Source organism: Falco rusticolus, chromosome 5, assembly GCF_015220075.1.
Source record: "Falco rusticolus isolate bFalRus1 chromosome 5, bFalRus1.pri, whole genome shotgun sequence".
NCBI lineage: Eukaryota > Metazoa > Chordata > Aves > Falconiformes > Falconidae > Falco > Falco rusticolus.
Window position 1 is genome coordinate 22,742,703 of NC_051191.1, and position 21,730 is coordinate 22,764,432.

At 41.2% G+C, this 21,730-nt stretch overlaps 1 protein-coding gene across 2 annotated transcripts in view; it reads left to right on the plus strand.

Moving 5' to 3' along the window:
• FAM107B (family with sequence similarity 107 member B) overlaps nucleotides 1–21,730 on the plus strand; it is a 62,739-nt gene that overhangs the window by 16,969 nt on the left and 24,040 nt on the right. Inside the window, exon 2 of one of the 2 annotated variants that reach the window (XM_037389122.1) lies at nucleotides 5,098–5,203. The exons of the other annotated variant lie outside the window; for it this stretch is intronic. The gene's annotated coding sequence lies outside the window, so the exon portion shown is untranslated. The remainder of the gene's footprint in view (nucleotides 1–5,097; nucleotides 5,204–21,730) is intronic. 2 annotated transcript variants of the gene reach the window in all.

The window sequence follows — 21,730 nt, forward strand, 5'->3', positions numbered from 1 at the left end:
ATTTGCAACCGCATGTAATGCTGAGTGGTATGCAAGCATCAACCCATATTTACAAAATCCTGTGGTAAGTGTCTTCATTTTTTTAATTTTTTATCTTTTCCTGAGGCAGAGATTTGCCAAGATCTATTGTAGACCTTGTTAAGTAAATTCCATCTCTCCTTTTGTATTTTTGTTTTGCTTTTTGGCTTTCTGTGCTACTGGCAAATCTGTTAGTGACGCTTAAGTTAAAGGGACTTCAGTTGCACAGTCATTCATATGAAGAAAAAAAAAAGTTGTATATGCTTCTGAGTTGAGTTTGTTACCCCTGTTTTTTGAGATGGCGTGATATTGTCTAAGTTGTTTTGGCAGGTTGTGAAAAGCTTTTTAAAACGGTCAGCCTTGCATTTATGCAGGAAAAGCTTTGGTATCTTCTGCCTTCAGAATTTTAGTGAGCCCACGATCACTGCAGAATCATTTGGGTATGCGTTGTCTCCAGTTGCTATGTTTGACTTTTACAAAGACCTGTACATGTTCAAAAAAATTTAAATGAGAAACAAGAAGATATTTTAGCTGTACAGACTCAGTTCTCTGTAAGCATTCAGTAAATGACTCTTACTGAGATCAATGGTTTCCTGTGTTTTATTAGCACGGTAGTTTCAGCTGGTCCTGTAATCTCATGTTTCTTTCTATAACTATTTTATAAGGAGAAGGACCCAATTAAACCAGTTCAGGTTTCTCTGTTACAGTGCTGTTATCCTTGCTCTCATTGTAACACGCCTATCTTGGCTGTCTGTCTGCTGTGCCCCTGGCACTTTTGCATTTGCTCAAAAGCTCCTGCAGTCACTTATGCAGCAGTATCTTTTTGGCCATCTTTGCCTCCCTTTATTCTGATTTGTACACAAAAGCACACAATACAATGTTTGCTTTGTGCTTTTTAGCCAACACAGGCCTAGATTACAAGGTGATTCCACCTCTCTGTACAGGACTGCTCTAGACCCTGAAACCTCTCGGGCTGGAGCTGCATGCCCCTCACATCCCTTCTGCAATTACTGACTCCTGTGGCAGCCCCCTGGAGGAGGGCTGATGTAGGGAGGTGGGAAAAGAGAGGGGATGGGGAAAGCAGGTGGCAGCTGCTGTAGGACAATTAGGACAGCTTCTGCTATCTGATATAGTGAGCCAGGTGGTTCCTGTTGCTGCCAGTAAAAGTGAGGATAAAAGGTACGTGGGGAAAGAAGGGCTACCCAATACCTGCAGCAGTCATTGCCCTAATACAGGTAGCTGGGCTGTAGCAGGAAGAAAAGGAAGACTAGCTCTTGGGGTAGTGTGCCTCTCAAAGAATCGTTTTCTGCTTTTCCAGGGAGGATTAATGCAGGTGAGCAGAGCCAGAAGACTTTCTGCTGGACAGTAGTCTGATGTGAATTTGATCCTGCTCTGGGTACCTGGTGTGTGGTAAAGCAGCACTGCTATGGGCTTTGCTGCTCTGCTGTTTTAACTGGTAGCTCAGTGAGGTATGGAAGCATCCACTGCATTTGTGCTTTTGTCTTTGTACAAGCATCCTGCCGGTGTTGTGATACAGGAGTGAGTCTTGTTCAGAATGAGGTCAGGGGAGTGTACTTTAGGTTCTTGACTGGGGTTGTAAGACTTAAATGCTAACTGTAAATTCAAGATTGGCAAAGACCTATTTTAGAATGAGCTGCCTTGGTTTGTCTGCTTTCAGATGATCTTTAAGTATTTTGTTGAATGTATATATGAGGGTACGTATTTAGGATTGCATAGATCAAAACATTAAACTGGCTTGGAAATACATAAAAGTAATTGGGAAAAAAATCTTATTTGCAAATAACTTTAAAATAGATGTATAGTTTAGCCACAATTAAATATTCAGCCCAACTTAACCTCCCCTACCCCCTGATCTAACCACCTTAAGGCTTCCCCCTTTGTAACCTGTTGAAATTTACTGGTTAAGAGGTTGGAACCAGTTTTCCTGAGAAACAAGCAACATTTATCAATACTCTTTCTATCAAATTCAGAGATACCCTCGATTTTTATTTCATTCAGTGAATTCAGTAACTAGTTATCTCAATTCTATAAGCAGTTATTCCAAAGCTGAGAAGGTGAAGAAGAGTCAAGAATATGGTTGGGATAGAAAAGGATACCTCTACTAGTTCTAAAATCTGGACCAAAAATAATCAAGTTGGTAATTTTAGATAATAATTTAATACATCTGATCTATAAACAAAATGTCTGTTCCACTTTGTACCTAGCTTGCTTCAGGTGATTTTTATCTAAGTAAACAAAATCTGTTTTACTCTAATGGTTTTGTGAACTTCGTCTGCCTTCACTTACCTCTCTTAAGGTAACCTTGATAGGAATAGCTGAAAGTGTGTTCACTTAGAACATTAAAACTGAGTAATTTTCCATGTGTAATAAAGAATTTGAGTAAGTGTTATATGTGATCAATTAGTGGTGCAATTTATCTGCATCTTCAGCAAACAAAAGGCTCATGTTACAGCAACCCTTCTGCAGAGAGTAACTGAAACGTAGAAAATGCTAGATATTTATCAATAAAGATTTTTGCTTAAATAATTTTCATTTTTAGCATTTGTTCGTTTCTAGAATGCAAATAAACACCATTGTTTTCTCCTCTGAGATGTCTTCCCGAATCCTTTTTAGCTGAAGTGAAAAATGGAGGCATGGCATTATTTTGAGCCTGCATGTACTTTGCTCTTGATGTGAAACATTGAAACCCACAGGCAGCAAGCTTTCCATATGCAGAAGTTGCCCCTGGCTGTGCAAGAAGATATTTAGATGTGCAGATTATGAAGAAACTTTGTGGTCTTCTAAGGAAGGACTGCCTTGAGTAAAAACAAGTTTGAAAATTGAAGCTCTCTACGATCTAATGGATCTAGATCTACCAAAATCTAACAGATGCCTGGATAAAGGGAATTAGTCATAAGAGGGAAGTCCTAAAACTGGTTTGAATCAGGTTTCAAAGGTGAGGGTTATGTTGATTGTTCAAAGCCTTGGATTTCTCACCACCACCAGGGTCAACAAATGGCAATCTGATGTGAGGTTCTGGCAAGACACAGTCTGGTTTGTAAAGGGCCTTATGCAAGTTAAAACAGAGCAGTTTGGGATCATGTTTAGCACCTGTGGCTGGTGACTGCATAGTACACTAGGGGAGATGACTTATTTTTACCAGCATGGGATGCTTGTAGATTCAGCTGATATGGACCTATTATTTATGCATGTTTTGGCTAGGCCTTCCAGGCTGAGTTGGAGAATGTAGGTCAGCTGCCACCAGTTAGGCTCTGGTTTCTGAAAGAAGATTGTCAGCCCTATCCCAGTGCCTCTTGCCAGTGCCCTTTGGGCTTTGTTAACAGTCTGCTTCCTGGCTCCTTTCTGCACAGAAGACTATTAGTCATCTGGTATTCGTTCGCCCAAGCGCAGCCATTGCAACAGTTAGTGTAACGGATGGCACCGCTAAGGGAAGCAGAAAGGACAGTTCCTGGTGTTCATGCTTCCCCCAGTCCTCTCCAGCCAGCATCCTGCAGGGCACACATGGATCCACACAAGATGAATGGGCAGGAAAGGGACCTGCTTCTGCACGGTCTCCTTTCAGTCACTGTGATCCTCTCATGTGCCTTTTGGGGTTACTGGAGGAAAACACGTGCTTTGCATGTTTGCTCAGTAAATAAAGGAAATGGGTATCAAGCATGTTACATCCTTCCCAAACTGTTAATAATTTCCCACCACTTTGACTATTAATCTGAATATTTGGTATGGACAAAATCACAGCAGATTAAATAGCGTTTTCAGTTCCAGCTGGGTGTGATTGCTGTAATTGTTGTCAGGCAATATCTGAAGATATTTCTGTCTAAATACAAAACCTAACCGATAGGAGAGGGAAGAAGGGACTGCTAATGAGATTATGAAGTAAAATATCAATGAATGACAACCTCTATTGTGAGACTGGGGGAGGAGGACAGTAATTTATGCAAAACCAATAGAGGCACACCTTGGTTTGCACGTTAATTATGGATTGAAATTTGTAGTTTAAACAGTGGGATTTAATCTGTTACCTGAATTAGGGGGTTATAGTTAAAGTATGTGGAACAGACTGAATTAGGGATAAATATTTGAACCATAAGTATTCCAAGTATTTAAACCAGAAGCAGGAAGAGGAAAGAAGTAGGAAGCAGTTGGGCTCGCTCTCTGTAAGGCCCTGAGACTAGGACTTGTGTATGCAACTGAAGGTTTTGTAGGTTTTTTTCTTCTTTTTTTTCTCCCAGTCATGTTGATTATTGAATATTGTAGTTTCTTTTTTTCTTTTAAGGAAGTAAAAAACTTATGCAAGGTATGCATGTTTTTCTAGGAATAACAGAAAACAGCAACATACTATTTCTGTACATCATTTATGTTAACATTCTGTTTACAGTGTCTCATATTTATAAGAAATGTGCCATTGTAAATGCAAACAGAAGGTTAATTAAGAAGCAGAAACTTCTGATCAAAATTGGATGTATATTTAATACAGTTGAACACAGGGGGCAAGCCAAAAAATTAAATATAACACTATAAAGTGTTACAAAGGGTAAATGCAGTGAATCCCTGTGATTTGTCTGGCGTTGTAGGTGATTAACTGTACAACAGACGTGTTTCCTGTGTTAGAGCTATATTCAGAACAGCAAACTGTTAGAAAACTTGGGCTGGAAGAAAAAAAAAAAGCAAGCACTTTAAGGCATGAGAGAAGAGGCCTTATTGTGTACTAGAGCTTCAAGGATACAGAGGGCTGCTGTCAGGATACCCCTGCAAGTCAGCTGGTCATCCTGCGGTTGAATGGCTCTTGTATAAACTTTGTAGTGAGTGGGTAACAGAGCAAATGGAGCAGGGAGAAAGGGAGAATCGCATGTTTATGCAAAAAGGAGAAAGGGAGAATCGCATGTTTATGCAAAAAGCATCATCTTTTAACTGTCAAAGTTTTAATGTTCTACGTTCAATATTGTGTCGTGTCAGTACCATAAGCACCTGATGGTTTCTTTAAGAGTTCATACAGGCCTGTGTTCGTCCCATCTAGCACTATCCATCCAACTGAACTCTCTCTATCTTCCTTTATAGTTGGTGAGAAGGATGTTTTTAGAGTGAAGCTGAGCCAGAGGTGCACCTCCAGAGAGTGGCAGCTCTACAGCAGCTGCAGTGAACTGGGGTGACTGGTCTAGACCAGGTGGGAAGAATACGTGTGTATACCATCTGCTGTTCAGTGAGGCTCCCAGAATGGCTTTGGATAAAGATCTCGATTGCCCTTTGAGAATGCAGAATGCATTTTTTTTAAGCCCTTTGAAAGGAGGTTGGTAACACACATGCTGCCTTCTCAGAGAAGTCAAGCATCACCAACAGACAAATTAACCACGGTTACAAAATGAAAACATTTTAATTTGCTTTGCAATTTAAAACAACAGAATACATCAGCATCTGTAGTACCCACCTTCTATTAAATTGTTTCAGCATCAAAGGGCTTTCACTGAGGATAAATTTTCTTTTGCTTTACATGGGTCACACTTAATTTTGGTTCTTGAATTCTGCACGGGGCTGTCTCCTATGATGACAAATCGTGCATGTACCTGCTTTTTTTCATATACTCCTCCTGTGCAGGCTTTGGATGGGGGAATGAAGCCATTTAATACCTTGGTAACAGTTTTTTTTCCTGTACTTGAGAAGAAATCAGTCTTTATTTTATAAAATGTTGGCACAGTGATGGCACCTATTAAGCATTAAATGCTTCTATGTTATCCACTGTAAAGAATATCCATGAATAAAAAATGAACTACTTGAATCGATACTATTACTTTTCATTCTCTGCTTTCTTAATATTGCTTCTTGCTTTTATTCTCTTTACTAGCTTTTCATGATGGCAGTTTTCATTTCAAAAGAGGCAACATGGCCCTGTTATTCTCCATTGCTTTTTTTCACCCACAGCGTTCACAGTAATGTGATAGGAGAGTTGGCAATTACAGTTTCGGAAAGGTGCATGAAGATAGTTTGTCTTTAAACATCTTCCCCCTCTCTTGCTACTGCTTGAGTCCTTTGGCATATCAGCTCTTTCCTTTTACCTCTTTTTATTATTTCATTTTATGATATGTTGTACATAGTCTCTGAACACAAAGTAAATTGATAGCCTCTGAATCAGAGGCTATTACAGCATATTGCTGATCAGGTGAGGTCTCCTGGCTCTCACTTATATAAATCTTAAATAATCCAGAGCACCTCAGGTGCCCGTATAGGTTTAATAATAAAACTTCCCCCGTGTTAAATTCCTGGAGATCTTTGTCTTTGTAACAGCAGTCCTCATCAGGGTTATTAACGTAGAGTTATTAACTTTCAGATGTTCACTAAGAACAAGTCTTGTTCACTTCTCTTCGGTGTTCTTTTACTCATGTAATAAAATAGCATCCTTATATCTTTCTCACGGTTATTAACGTAGAGTTATTAACTTTCAGATGTTCACTAAGAACAAGTCTTGTTCACTTCTCTTCGGTGTTCTTTTACTCATGTAATAAAATAGCATCCTTATATCTTTCTCACATCTGGGCTCGTCTCTTATGTGCAGAGGATAGTGGTGATTTACTGTCATAATTTAAAAAATCCCAAATTTTATGCTAAGTACAGTGGCCAGTGTTCATTGCAGCTGATAAAGCTTCACCAGAGGAAGGCTAGTTTGTAACAAAGGAATGAGGATGATAACGAGAGTCACTTGTTTGGAGAAATGGGTAGGTGTTAATGCTAGGCAAAGAATAAGTAAGCATATAATGGCCAGGTAGTGAGAATAACCCTCCGGTGCTGACTTCTCCCTTATTCTTTTTGTGATCAGAAAACTTGATTCTAATTTAGTGCAGATCTTTATCTTCCCCTTCCTTGTTAGTGTGGAGATGGTCACAGCTGGTGGTAGTAATGAGCCCATGTACCGTACAAAGTCAGGGGAGTCCACAGTTCATTGCTGCAGTGCCCGGCCCCATTTAATGAAGTTTTTTGAGAGCATGCAGCAGTAGGGTGTGCATTTTATGATGATGACAGAGCCTGTTAGATTTTAAATGCTTTTTTTTTTTTTTTTTTTTTTCCAGAAGCATGACAGGGTTTTCATGGAGCTTGGTGCTGTGTTTAAGGTTACATCACCATTTCCATTATAAATCCCTTGTTTCCAGCAGTGGTACTGTGCTGCAGCCCTGTTACAAAGTACTTAGCGGAAAAAGGTTTTGTCAAAATTAAGAAAGGAAAAATGTTCAGCCTCTTCCAGTGGTATGTTCATGAAATATATTGGAAGGGAAGAAAGTCTCCGTGCATGATTAAAATGGGCATAGATGCGACTTTAAGGTGCTTGGAGTAAAGGGGAATGTCCTTAAATGCTGTGGGAATGTGGGGGTGGTTAAAGGTAGAGTGGGGTAGCACTCTTAACATTAAGTAAGGACTGTGAAATTATTGGCATTGACCTAGAGTAGTAAGCACAAATGTTAGCAAGGCTCCTGCAGTGAATAGGTGGTATGAGTGAGTAATGTTGTTCTGCTAGAGTTAATTGCTGCAGTGCACTGGGAACTGTGCCAACCGCAGGCTCTGGGTGCAGAGCTACTCCTCTATATTATCATTTCTATTAAATGTGATTGCCAATGAAGAGCTCTAGCTCACTTTATTCAGCTTGCTGCTGGAGTCATGTCTTCTATTTTGTTGGTAACTGTTTCTAGCTTGGAAAAGAAACTCTTGGATCTTTACTGGTGGTGTGTTTGTGACTTGTAATAGACATTTCTGGGACCTCAAACCATGTGCTTCAGAAAAATGGAAGAGGAAATTAATGGAACATCTGGCCTTTATTTTTAAGGGTCAGACTTTCATTTTTACTTTCTTGACTAAAGTTGCATGAATTTTAAGTTAATCTGGATTGCAGTGACCTTTTGACTAGGGTGAAGTACTATCTTGCCTTTCTGTTCCTTTTCCCAATTTTAAAAAGTTTCTTTTCCTGCATCTGTGAAATGATAATTCTAGATGCTGCATAAGATAGTCGTTCCTTGCTCATACACCCAGATCTAAACCTCTAATAGTTGGAGGCAGTCTGTGGTACTAAGTTAGTGAAAAAAGAAGCCTTGAGTTACTCAACTCCTAATAAATGAAATCTTCGTGGTTCTATTGACAGTCTTCTAGTGCTGGCCTTGTGGACTGTTGTAGCAATTCAGCAGTGTGCTGTAATACTGACTTCAAACTGAAAATCTATGAAAGAAGTGCTGTCTCTGCATTATTCCAGTTCTAAATTGTCTGTATTAATTTCTAATTTCCTGGTTTTAATGTCAATTAAATGAATAGTTGATTTAGAGCTAATAAAGCAAGTGGTATGTCAGATTTTTAGAGTGAGAGGGGATCTTCTGGCATTAATGCTAAACAGGCTTACATCTTACTCAGCCTACAACTTCAGTCTGCCAGTCAGACTTGTTTTTTCACATATTTTCCTAATAGTTTGCACATTTGGGGAATTGCTTTTTAGAAGGATAACTAAAAAAAAAATATCAAATAGAGGTGTTTCATCAAGATCTGTTCTGATCATTAACAAAGGCTAGATGTGTGTGTGACATATATGTATGTTTATGTGTCTGTTTTAAAACAGCAGGCTTCAGGCTTTAACCACATGGAGAATGTAATCACGTTTATTTTTCTTGGCCAAGAAATGGACTATTTATTCTCCTAAGTCCAAAAATGGACTTAAGAGGAAGATAAATAGATGGAAGCAAGAGAGGCACTTGGGATTATAAGGAGGTCTGCTATTCTCCAGCAGAGTTAGGGTTGTCTTTTCCCAATGATGGAGTCTTCTGTTAGAGTTTAAGCAAGCAGGATTTGAAATTACTGTACATCTAGAAGTGTGGTAGATGGTCAATTGCAGAAGGGCTAATCTTACAGGGCTCAAGTGGGACTTGCGTGATCCACCATGAGTTTCCAGTTCTACTCAATTTCTCATATGGCTTTGGGCAAGTAGCTTGAGTTCTGTTTGGATTGGGCTTTTTAATTTTTTTTTTTTTAATGTTCTCCATCCTGCGAGATAAGGAAGTTTGATCTTAGCTCTACAAAGCGCCATGAAGGTAGTTTGGGAAGCATTCAGTGGATGAACATGGGCTTTTGCTCCTAACTTTAGCCCTGGGCTGCCATGATAGCCAGTCAGGTGGGGAGAAATGTCTGCAGAAAGTGACTCCAGATTTATGTACTTCAGAGCATAACTGAGGAAGTGAATGTGAGTTGCCCGTAAGCTGTGGTGTATTCTCTCTTTCCTTTCTACTGTTACAGCCTTTGTCTATTCTGGGTGCTTCCTTCCAAGCAGTCAGGGAGTCTCTGACCTAGGTTTGCTCCAGCAAGTAGGCAAGCTGCTCTGCTCTTCAGTTGTTGGCTCTGTTTCTGCAAGTCACTTGGCAGACTGATGTTTTGTTATGAAGCACATCTTTTGTACGTATATTTCTGTAGTGCTACCAACTATAATGACAAATTTTTATAAATTCAGTTTTTGAACCAGTGTTGTGTGTATGTAGGTTTCTCAGGGGAGCCATCCTGCGAGCTGACTACCTGCAGAAGTGCATGCTCTGAAGTACGCAGTGCAATTCAAAAAAAGCTCTTTAAACCGGAAGAAACACTAGTGTCTAATGAGAAGTCTTGTGCTGATTTGAAATTTGATTTGAATTTATTTGATTTGAATGTGAGAACACATCCTACCAAAGCCACTTTTCTCAAGAGCTAATTGCTTTTAAGTCTTGAAAAAACCCATCTTGTGCATGCACATCTACAATTCTAAATGTCTTTAAGATAAATGTAGATTAACAAAATGTCTTGAGAGTGCTTGCCTGTACATGCACTTAACCTAAATGGTTGATGAACTGAATATATGAATGCTTCATTACAGAGAGACAGACGCGAGCCTGAAGTTTTCAATTTGAATGAAGAAAGCTGGGGCTGACTTTCATACGTATCCAAATTGTGTTCGCATGTCTCCTTGCTAGAAATCTGCCGTGCATTTACAGTCTGATCTCATTCCTCTCCAGTAGGAGCAGATGGGGATTCTTGAACTTGGCCCAAATTCCTAGAAAGTCACTGCAGTGACATTTTGTAAAGGTGTGAGAGGGTGTGGGAATTTGGATGGCAGAGGGTGCCATAGCAGAGAATGATACAAAGAAGCAGCAGCAACACTTTCTTTCACTTATGCAACACTGTGGCGATGACTGCGAATATAAAATATATCAGTGTGGTAGAATAAATGCTTCTCTCTTGCCATCTAGGTGTCATATCAAATGGATCCTCTTTGCTAGATATTTATGCACACAACCCCACCCACCCCCAATGTAATTAGCTCAGAATTATAATTCTTAATGACACTTCCAAATTGGAACATCCTAATACTTGAGCATTTCCCTCCCCCTCCCCAGTTTGTATTTGTATGGGAATTTTGGCTACCTTGTAGATATTTTGAGGCCTGTGAAGAAGATGGGTCTGAAAGCCACATGCAGGTATTTCCTATCCCTCTCTTCTGCACACGCCTGCCTGTTTCCTTGTGGTCTCACGGTTGCTGCTCCCTGCCCCCCGCACCCCCCCCCCCCCGCACCTCAGGGAACCTTGGAGGGAGCACTGAAGCGCTTAGATCCCAAGTGATTTTGAACAAGAATGTGACTTTAGCTCTGCTACCTGTTGTTATCTAATGGAACAAGCAGGGATGAGTGTACGTGTATTATTGTAAATGAACGGGGTGTGTGTGTGGAATCTGAGGTGTTATATTTAGTAATAATAATTTTAAGGTTTTCCGTATTCTGCCTTTTTTAACAGGCTATTCTCACTTGCAGGCCAGACTGGTAATCATATTCACAGCTTTTCTGATTGAGAAGTTCTTGCTTTGCTTCAGGGCTCGGAGATTTTGTAAGCAATCTTACAAGTTGGTTATCCCTAATTTAAAACAAAGTATTTAAGAGAACTGTGTGCGCTTCTGATGCAGTAACTTCTAAACACAAAATTCTGTTGCTTCTCTCAAAACATTGAATATTCACACCAGGAGAGGTCTGGTAGCTTTCCTTGAAAGTGTGTGACTTCAGCCTCAGTGCCAGCAAGATTTTGCGTTAGATTGAAATTGCCATATTGTATCAGACTACAGTTGTCTCTCTATTTATTAGATACCTACTTGTGTGATGGGCTTTTCAAAGGAATGCTGAGCACATTTTTTGTCCTAGGTAGCATTAGTTTAATATGTGGAAAACCTGTATCTGTGTGTGTGTAAAATCATGTGCTAAGCTGAATCATTGCTTTGGAAATTATTTTCAGTTGGTGAACTTCAGTGTTTTGTGGTTTTTTTGTTTTTTGTTTTTTTTTTTTTAAGTTTCAATTTATCAGTTATTTTGTTTCACTGTTCCAGCAAAAAATCAGATATTGTTATATATTTCAAGTCTCTTGGGCCAGACACAACCGTGTAACAGGAGACTGAAGCAGGAAAGGGAATTATTGCTGGTGATTAGATGTATGCTGTTTTTCAGTATCTAGCAAGAAAACTGGCCAGATGTGTGGACTTCAAACCTGGTATCTATGTAATGCAGGTTGTTGGAATTAATATCTGTAATACCTAGCTCTGACTAGCATGGACTAGTCTTGCATACATCTCAACGCATGGTGTATGAGTCATTTACTACTCTCCTGACTGCACAGGCTTCTGTTTCTTAACTGACTACTTCCTCCTTTGTCTGTCTTTAAGACAAAATAGTCAGCACTGAAAATGGCTCATGTACAACCACCCTGCTGATGTGAACGTGCTGAGCCTCATCCTGAAAAATCACACTATAGCTTCCAGGCACCTCTGGCATTGGTACAGTGCTGTGGTCTCTGCTTCAGTGTGCCATATAAACCATGTGCAGTTTTTACCAGGCATTCATTCAGCCTAAAGGCACTCTGGTCCTGTATGAAACACATTGCCATTTGGCACTGCTGTGTCAGCAGAGTGGTTTAGCAGTACAGTGAAAAGACACACCACAGAAAATGCAAGGAATAGTTTGCCTTTCAAGCTAAATACTCAAGCAGCTGCTTTGGAGCGGCAAGCCTGCTGGATCCTATAAAACCACTTCTCTGGATGCAATGGATAATAGTGTCTCTTGCTGTTGAATCTCCTTCCTTGTAAGGAGCAGACCTCAGCTGACATCTCTCATGCTTTTTACCCCTGTTTTCAGGCCTGCACATGTGTTTGTAGTGTGGTTTTCTTTTGAACCGTATGATACCGTTCCTATAGTGAATCTTAATTTAATTCTTGTCTGACAAAGGTCCTCTTGTCTGTTTTACATGAAGCACATGCTGACATCCTCTCAGTTCTTTTCATCAAGTATTTGACAGCATAATTATGTATGAAGAGTCATTCAGACCATGCTGACTTATACCTGCTGAAAGATCTGGCCCACAGCATGTATTTCTCTCTTGGGTTTGATTTACTCCGTGTTTGGAAGATATATATAATGGGGGGTGGGGGGGAGGGGAGGGGGATGGGCATCAGTATTCAAAAGCTGCAATTGTTTCTTTATTTGACTGTTAAACTACCAGGTTTATATTTCATTTGCTATATGGAAATAGAACTGGTAACTTGCAATTGCTGATACATGGATAATAGAAAGGATTTAGAAGGGTATGAAAGAATTGCATACCCTTCTAAATCATAATTTCACATACTACATGAAATTTTAGGTTTTTGGTGACTATGAGGTTAATGGTTTGCTGCTGAAAGCTTTATGGTTGCTGTACTTCTTGGACAACTGGGCCTCAAGTGATCGCTGGAATAAAGGAGACTCCTTGGATCCTGCCTATCTTGTTACTTTATTCAATGGCAAGTCAGCACCTAATAAGAGATGACCTGGTAATTTTCTAGCCTCTTGTTGAACACAGGTTTTAGTAGCAGTGGTGAGCTGTGGGAGTTTCGTAAGTCTGCTCTGGAAATCCCTGGGATGGCTGGCCACAGGCATTTTGTCCAAGATTCAGGTAATGTGCAAGCCAACAGCTGTGCAGTTCTTGCACCCCCACTCCTATATATGCTACATGCGATTCAGCTTAAACAGGTTTGTTTACAAATGACCTGGTTTCCTCATTGTGTCCGCTTTTTGTGAGACAATTTTGTAATACATGTTACTGTCCTTCTGTCTTGTTACCTTGCAATGAAACAAAATGCACGCCCTCTTTCACTGTGAATAAGCACTGAGAGTTTATCTGACCAGTGACCTGTTTCGTGGTTGTCTGAGCTTTGCGTAGCTGCAAAACTCGATTTTTTTTCTCCCCATTAACACAGTTGCAGAACAGGCGGATGTTTTTATGAAATGGATGTAACATCTGAGTAGATGGCTGAGAGCTGAGCCTGCATCACTGAGGTTTTAATACAGACTGTGACCACAGCAAAGATGGACACAAAGTACTTCACAGTTAGTGTGCAACTGGGTGATGGCAGAGCTGGGAGTTGAAACTGGGGCAGCACTCTGACTTCTGAGGTGGTAAGCCAACATACTCAGGATGTGATGCAGCCACTTCCAGAGAGACAGAACTCAGTGTTACTCCAGCTTCTACATCCTTTCTTTCCCTCATTTGGTCTTTTTAAGGAAGAAGTGGCTAACGCACCAAGTGAACAAACCCAATAGGCAGGGAGGACCTCCCAAGTGAAGTTGAAGGCAAGACTTCTGTAACCAATATGAAGAAATGTCACCACTTCCCAGTTCCATCAGCTGGAGTGGAGCCAGCTGTTGCAGCAACTGGTAGCTCCTTGCCGAAGTGGAGCAGTTGTTTTTATTGCAGCTGCCAGTGTGAGACCAGTTGGGTCTTGGGAAGGGCATGAACTAGTGCAGGACACCTCCTGCTTAACTGGGACAACTGTGCTTGTTGCCTATCAGAAAATAAGAGCAAGTGTGTTGAAGGAGAGCAGGGAAGTCCGTGTGTAGGCAGCTGTGAGAATCTGAGCCCTGGGATGGAAAGCTGCCAGCCTGGCTCCCAGTCCGTGACGGGTACAGCATCTTTAATATGGGTCATGGGAAGACTCTCGCGCTTGTCACCCGAGAGATGCCCTGCCTGTCACTTGTACAGAAAGGAACAGAGCCACTACAGATGCTTCTTGTTCCATACTTTAGCCTTTTCTTGGTAATTACGTGATTCACTGAGGATTTTTAATCCTGAGGATCAAATTGTTCAATTATACTTTTAACCTTTTTTTTAATGACTTCTAGGACAACACTTTGCAGGTCCCTATCTCATTAATGCCTTTATTCAGGGTGATGATCCAAGCAGGATGACTAATAATAGAATTTAACATTGTTGCTTTTGATTTGGCAGCTGTATGATGAACGGTGTCAAATTAAAATACTTAGTGTTCTGTGTGTTGCTCTGTAGTCTGAACTCTTTTTGTGACAAGTGACATTAATTTTCATACAGTGCTGGAAGAAAGAAATTGGGTATCTATTTCTGATTGCTACTGGTTAGGAATGTGATATGTATGTAGTACAGTATAGATTGATTAGACTCATTATGCACAAAATGAAAATGCCAGACCACAAAAATAAGCAATAGAGTTGCATTTTTTATTACACTTTTGCCTTGAGTTCTGTGTAATTGAAAAAGGATCTTACACACAAAAAATAACCTTGCCCTGAGAAACAGAACATCAGAGAAGAAAAAAGCCCTCTCAATTATTGGAATAAAACAAGTCCCAGGAGATTGAGGAGTATGATTTGTCTGAATAATTGCATACAAAGAAATATACGGGGAGAAAAATAGAAGAAATATGGATTCTGGTTTAGAATCTCAATGAGGAAACTGGGTTGCATCTCTTACAAGCACAAGATTGTTTTCTGGGCTGTGGCAGAAGCAATGGAAACATTTCCAAACAAATCCTAGTGTTGCCATGCCTGGAAGATGTAGAAGGAAAGAAAATGTTCTTAGTGTGTTATTTTCTTTAAATAAGCTGCAGATGACTTGTTTTAATAATTTAGTTCTTTCTTAAGACTAGGATCTGATGTCCAGACCCTTTGCCCTTTACCTTACTATAGAAGCACCATCAGTAGCACAGTTAGTCCTGAATTTTCTGTGCTGATGAGAACCATCCAAGCACTATTTTTGCAAAATGGCACATTTAATGGCTTTCCCTGCCAGCCTGCCCTTTCCTGCCTCCACAGAGGAGCCAGGAGCTGCCTGATCTGTGGGACTTTCTTCTGGTGGGAAGGCATAAGGGAGAAGTGCCATTGCAAGGGAACTTTGTCACGGGCTTGTAAAAGCTGAGGGATGGAAAACAGGCTGGGTCAGAGAAACTCTGGAGAGAACAGTGCTCTCTGGGAACAGAGTGGTCTCTTGTGTATGGCAGCAGGAGGATATGTGCACCCACTGCCTCTCAGTGCCTGTCATGGAGAGGATGGCCTCTGTGAAAGCATTGCAGATTTTCTCATGACCTCTGTGGTCTCCTCCAGATGTGCTAAAAATATCTCCTGCAATGGAGATCTGTTGAATAGATGATTATTTTTTATTTCTCTTATGTTTGATCTTGCTCTAAAAAAGTCATTGATCCGACCTGTTTGTATCTTCTGCTGTCCCCACATTAGCAAAGGCTTGGCTTTGTATTCACGTAGGAACTAGCCAGCCAGTTTGATGTTCTGTATGTTTAGCATTAAAAGCCAACACCTGGAGCTTAAAACAAGATGAACAACTGGGTTTAAATCACATCTTGTTTTGGACTGAGGTCAAGAATGAAAGATTTTGGCTCAAATGCTTCTGAGGAAGGAAGAGATGTCAGGGGTGTGTAGGTGTGCTACAGCTCACCCTGGGGCAGGGAAGGGAAGGGATGGCCTCTTGAAGCTCCTTCCAGCCCAGTTTTTTATGATTCTGCAAAAATGTGATTACAGTGGTTGCTAGCTGTGCAAATTGCTGTAGATAAATTGCTTTCAGCAACTTGTGTGTGTTTTATGGCTCTTCATCGTTGTAGTTGATGCAGTCTTATGTAGGGAAAGTGCTACAGGTGCATTCATACAGGTCTCCAGCATCGTGCTACTGTGTATGAAGGTTAACTGAGGCCGTTGACCTTGCCAGCACTTCTGCCTATGCAACTCAGTGGAAAACTGTAATATTAATATAGTGCACGTTTCCTGAGTGTGTCAGATAAGATGAGGAAGATTCATTGATTTTAGTAGACTGGCTCCAGCTTGTGCCAGCTGAGCATTCTAACCTGATGCTATTTATAGTAGTATTTTGAGTGTATCTCAATGTCAAAATTCAAAATCTCTTGAATGCATGGGTCTGATTCTCCAAGTACACCTGTAATTTCTGAGCTCCTCAATTCTTGGTAATGACGTTGAGCTGCGTATGAAGTGGCCGTTATTCAGGACTGCAAATACTTAAGTATTAAAAAATCCTAACAACTGAAAACCAGAAAACTCCACAATCCTTCCCCACACCCCCAAAACACTGAAAACAACAAAATAAACAGCAACAACAACAAAACTGCCCCCCATAAAACCAGACTGCAAGAATATCAGGTTGATCACCTGGAAACAGTATTTTAAAACGCTGTCTTCAAATTTTTCCACCTATTTAATACTGGGAACTATCTGTTCAAACGTGTTTTTGAATGAGTGCTCTGGGAACAGCAGTGAAAATCTTTCAAGTATTTCCACACAGACCTATTTTGGTAGAATTTATTCTGAAACTCATCTTTGTTGAAAAACATCTCTGGGCCAGATTTATCCCTGGAGTAATTTTCCTTTATTTTTAATAGCATTGCAGGAAGGGTGAATTTGGCATGTGTTTTAATTTATAACACAGGAAATATGTACAGCTACAGCACATCTTTCCCCAGGGTATGGTACACAAGGGGAAAACATGCATGATTCTATTAGTACTTTGTTAATTTAAATGCTGTATCTGTTATTATAATTAATCTCTTTGACTTTTGTTGTTGAGTTTCTAAATCCTACTCCTATCTACCCAGCTCTGGGGCCCCCAGCATAAGGGGACATGGACCTGTTGGGGCGAGCCCAGAAGGCTCCAGGGAGACTTGAGAACAGCTCCCAGTACCTAAAGGGGCTGACAAAGCTGGGGAGGGACGTTTTACAAGGGCTTGCAGCAACAGGACAAGGGGGAATGGCTTTAACCTGAAAAAGGGGAGATTTAGATTGGATACTGGGAAGAAATTCTTTACTGTGAGGGTGGTGAGACACTGGCAGAGGCTGCCCAGAGCAGCTGTGGGTGCCCCATCCCTGGGGGTGCTCAAGGCCAGGTTGGACGGGGCTGGGAGCAACCTGGGTTAGTGGAAGAGGTCCCTGCCCATGGCAGGAGGATGGAACTAGGTGATCTTTAAGATCCCTTCCACCCAAACCATTCTATGATACTATAAGACTATTTTTATTTTCCCAGCTGCAGCACTGACTGAAAAGCCTCGCAGCTTCTTGAAGCGTTAAGCAGCTTTGCAACTTCCTCTCTCTCTGCATCAATAATCTAATATTTTTGCTGGTAGCGCTTTGTTTTGAAGCTGGGAGATGTAAATCTGTCTTCCTTTCTGCTTGTACCAGCACCTATTTCCTCCTATCTTCACAGAAAGAAAAATGCCACAAGAGACTTTCTTCTTTTCTTCTTTTTTTTTTTTCCCCCTCTCCTCCCCTCCTCCCTTTTTAGGTTAGAACATGCTCAAACTGAATTTAAAAACTGCATCTCTTGGAGACACAGTTTAGGTACATTATGTTCATTGGCATTTGGTACGTATTCAAAAAAACACTTCCATTAAAGTAATTTCTCAAACTGGAAACCAGAGTAGTAAACTACTAAGTACTACTTGTGTTTGGTGGCCTGGATATAACAGAAATATTTCCATCGGTATTTCCAGTGGTGCAATTTATATTGCCTTCAAGCAGAACTCTGTGCCTCTTGCTTAACCAGGATGCACAGAAGTGAGAAGTTTCCAGCTGTGCGAGCTGACCTGGTGATGGTGGCCACATCTGTGCTTGTGGAGAGCAGTAGTTCTGCTCAAGGGCTCCCTTCACTCGTGTGGGTGTCCTGGGACCAGGAGGGCTCTGTCACCTTGGGTGCAGTATCTCTTTCAGTGTTGGACTGCTTTTGTTGATCAGTGCAAGCATTCTCAAAAACATGTTTATCCCATCCTGATATAAATGTGATCGGTTGTAGAATCACAGAAGGGTTTGAGTTGGAAGGGACCTTCAAAATTCATCTAATCCAGCCCCCCTGCCGGGGGCAGAGACACCTCCCACCAGCCCAGGTTGCTCGCAGCCCCGTCCAGCCTGGCCTTGAGCACCCCCAGGGATGGGGCACCCACAGCTGCTCTGGGCAGTCTCTGCCAGTGCCTTGCCACCCTCATCATAAACGATTTCTTCCCTATGTCCAACCTAAACCTACCCTCTTTCAGCTTAGAACTGTTGCCCCTTGTCCTGTCACTACAGCCCCCGCTAAAAAGTCTTTCTCCATCTTTCCTGTAAGCCCCCTTTAAGTATCAAAAGGCCACAGTCAGGTCTCCTTGGAGCCTTTACTTCTCCAGACTGAACAACCTCAACTCTCCCAGCCCTCTGATAATTTTTGTGGCCCTCCTCTAGACCTGCTCTAACAGGTCAGTTTTTGGAGATGCTGTTCTCTTTTTTTTTTCCTCTAGAGAAAAAGTCTAGATTGGCTTAGACTGGCTGAAAGGACCAGCTTAGTCTGGCTACGTATCTTTGTAGATGTCACTGTTAGATGTAGTGGATTGTCCCACTTAGTGACTGTGGTTTTGTTCCATCCATGATCTGCTCCTGGTGTTTAGCTAGCCACTTCCATGCCAGGAGATGAGCATTTCTTGCTAAGTTTGGGTGCTTGGTGAGTAGGGTGTGTGTGTACATCCTCTGAGCAGTCAGTACTGGAGAATCCACTGGGGATGGATTTGTTCCACTGTTCTTTGGGCTTCTACATACAGGACTAAATAATAGTTTTCACTGTATAGCATCTGCTACGTAGTAACTTCTTGCAATAATTGATAACAAGTTCTGGGTCCTCGCTGGATTTCTGATGAAGAAGACCCAAATGTGTTAGACTCAGTGACCCTTCTCCCCATTCTTTTGAACAGTTTGGCTTCCAGGTATGACAGCCCTTTCCTCTCTTCAGTGTTCCCAGTCATTGGGACTTTGCACAGTTGCATAACGGTTTAGTCACAGTCACCTTCCTGCATTGGGAAGAAGGGGTTTGTTTCCCCCATATGTAGCAGGTAGGAGGGGTTCTTCTTCAGTTCAGCTTCCCTCCTGCCGTGGATTGTAGGAGCACGTTGCTGTGATTCTTTAGATGACTAGTTCAGACTGACAACATTAATGGCACTTGCAGTCGTTTTGTTATCTAGATAATTAATCCACAAGGTATTGCACACAATGTGGTGAAAAATACAGGAAATTGTTAAACTGAGTGTTTTCCACGGTTTTGTATTATGCAGTATGTGAAGCTGGAAGTAACTGGCATACTGGAGATACTGGAGAAAACAGTAGCAGATTTGATTTGTTCAGTATTACTGTAGTTTATGAAATCTGGAACTTCTAACTGTTTTGATTTTTGAAGGGACCTTTCCCACTGCTATTAAAAAACAATTTGGGAGTCTAGGCTCCCTGGACTTCTCATAACCCCAGTGGAGGAAGGCAAGTGTGTCTGGAAACTGCCTGAGAGTGGTGATATTTAACATTAGTGCTCAGTATAGCTACTTTGATTTGCCCTCAGGATAACCATGCTAATGCTATAAGGAGCTTGTTTTCCTATTTTAGTTACAGCAGTTAAAGGCCTAAAGGTAGGTGACATGAATGCTTCTGTAAGTATGTATGTTTTAATCAAACAATTCTTTATAATAGATAATAATCATAATGGTATAAACAAGGGTTAGAGTGGGATAGAGAAAAGGTCTGAAGTGAGACAGAGGGAAGTGGTTGATGTCTTTGGTCTTTAGCTGAGATCTTGGGTAAGATTAATAGAAGGTGTTTACGACTGAACTATGTTGATTTATCTGATGTAAAGAAGGGGAGAATGAGATGTGAGAATCTGGATGACGTTCTTGTTGCCTTGGCGTTCCATGTGGCTGCCTGACTCATTATAACATACTGCCTCCTCCTGCTTCTTAAGTCACTTGTGGAAGTAATGCAGCTGTCCCATGGGAGTTTTGTGGGAAGGGGTATTTAAAAAACATATTCAGAGGTTTTCTCTAAAATTGATGTCAGCACCCTCTAGCAATGGGAATACCCTCTGGAGAAGATTAAAGAGCTCTGTGCATAAATCTCTTTTCCCTGATAAGAGCCTGTGCGCTAGCTTCTACAAACACTTTCATTTTGACTCTACTGGAAACAGCTAATAAGTTTGTAATCTCCCTACTAGTGAGACTGGTACTTCTGATGGTGGGCAGGCACATTTGGTGGCATGCACTCTAGCAAACCCACTGTGGCTGTCTTGCGAAGTTCATCCATTGACTTAAAACTTTTGATGGTCTTATTGTCATTTTTTAATCACTGTGTTGGTTTAACTAAACATTGGTTTCCTGGAAGCACTGGGTTTTCAGTGGTAGTAAATGTTTGTGTTGAATAGAAGCTGTAGGAAAACAGTGAGTGCAGTGGGATGCGGATCAAAACTAATTTGCAGACATATACTTCCTGAATCAAAATCTGAATCCCTGTACAACCAGAGACATGCTGTTTGTTCCACCAGGCCCTGAGGTGTAGGTTTGTTTGTGAGAGGGAAATGGCTCTTGAAAGAAGGTGTTTAACCTGAAACTGTGGAGTTGTTAGCTTAGCTATGTACAAGATGATGCCTTGCTGGTGGACTCTCACGGAGGTGACTGTCACCCTGCTCTAAGACACATAATATTGCATCTCATGCAGCCCGACTTTGCAGCAAACAGGTTAGTAGTGCTGGGAAGGTGAGGTTTGGGGATGAAGGTGGCACATCTCTTTGTTTAGAGAATCTAAACTAAACGGTTACCTAAAATGTGAGCAGGATGTTACCTTTGTGTGAAAGACGAGCTGAGGGTTGTGTCTCTGGAGAGATGCAATATTGGCTGAGGGCAGTCAAAGGTAAAATTTCCAAACGTTCTCCTATTTTGTAAGCCCCAAAGGCTTCCAGGAAGATACAGGATATAAAATGAGGGTAATGATTCACACCCCTGCATAGACTGTAAGCTTGTGGACATAATGACTCTCTCAGGTGTGTGTGGACAGTGCTGTAATTTTGATTCTAATTGCTGTTTGTAAAATAAACGTATAACATGAGCTGTTATGAAACTTGAACAATAATGACTGAAATCTTGTCTTTTCAGCTTTTTGTAACTCCTTCCTCATGGCCTGCATATATCATGAAAGATGAAGGAGCTGGGATTTTTTCTCTGACCACATCCTTGGTAGACATCTTTCACTTTTCCACCTGCACTTTTTAGTCTGATCTTACATGTTACTGGGTTTCTAACCTTTTCCTGCAGGTTGTAGTGCTTTGTCTGTGGGGTTGAAGTGGTATGATTCTGCCCACTAGCTGATCGTGTTTATGCTGGCATAGCTGTTCCCAGTCTAGAGTACCTTTGCTTGACACTGACAGAGGTAGACGTGTGTGTTGAATTTCCCTAGTACGTTGCACCGGAGGAAGTTGCATGATCCCAGCTGACTGCGTCTGTGTCTTCTGGGGGTTTTGCTTCCTGGCAGGGCCTGTTTGCTCACGTGGGTGCAGCACGAGCAGATCACTGCTGTAGAGTTTCTCAAAT